We start from the raw sequence: 902 nt of genomic DNA, 5'->3' as shown, positions 1-902 counted from the left end.
CTACTTTCAAACGAGCTGCCACCAAACCTTTCAAACAGCGGACCGGGTCAGTCCAGCCTTCCCCCCTCATCCTTCAGCAGCTGGAACAGCCCTGTCAGGCGGGGGCAGGACACCACCAGATGTTGGAGGGTTTCAGGTTCAGGGCAGAAGGGGCAATTCTCCTCAGTGCTGAGGTTCAAGTGAGATCTGTGTCTGTTTGTAGCTATGGCTCCATGTACGATCCTCCACTGGAGGTCGGACATCCGTTTCTCAACAGGAGGCTTGTACAGGAGACGCCAGCTGCCTTTAGGGGAAGAGTCTGAGCCAAACACCTCTGTCCACCTGGACTCCCGGACTCCAGCCAGAGAGCAGAGGTTCACCACCTTGATGCAGCTGAGGTACATCTGCTTCTTACTGCAGGAGCTGAAGCTGCCCAGCACTGGAGTCTTCAGTCTCCACTCCCCCACAGCAGGACTCACACTCACTGAGGGGAAGATGTAGTCCTGTCCCTCACACCATTGGTCGGCCATAGTCCGGTTCTGAGCAAACGCCCTCAGAGGAGTGGGCAGCGAGAGCCACACCTTCTCCATGAGGCTCTGCAGCATCCTGGATGACCTGACGCCCGACATCTCAGCAAGCTCCTCCAGAGTTCTCCTGGGGAGGTGACCCAGCTTCACAAGCTCAGCCATGTGAATGTGTGGTGAAACTACGCTGGCTGTGAGCTTGAAACACCTTCTGTTGACTAATGTCACGTCTCTGAGGAGGCCAGGTCACAGTTTCATCTCTTGATGAGAAAGAGAATGATTAACCAATCAGATGAAGCCACCGTCATGCCACTGCCAAACTGTGATTAGTCAGGACTATGATAAGGGAAGCCAGCCGCCCTCTGGCCTCACACCAACCACATCATAGCATGTTGATAA

The sequence above is a fragment of the Seriola lalandi genome, unplaced genomic scaffold, assembly GCF_002814215.2.
Source record: "Seriola lalandi dorsalis isolate HSWRI2012SDOR001 ecotype SW California unplaced genomic scaffold, Sedor1 jcf7180002054845, whole genome shotgun sequence".
In the NCBI taxonomy this organism is placed as follows: domain Eukaryota; kingdom Metazoa; phylum Chordata; class Actinopteri; order Carangiformes; family Carangidae; genus Seriola; species Seriola lalandi.
Note: the sequence above shows the minus strand (reverse complement) of the source record.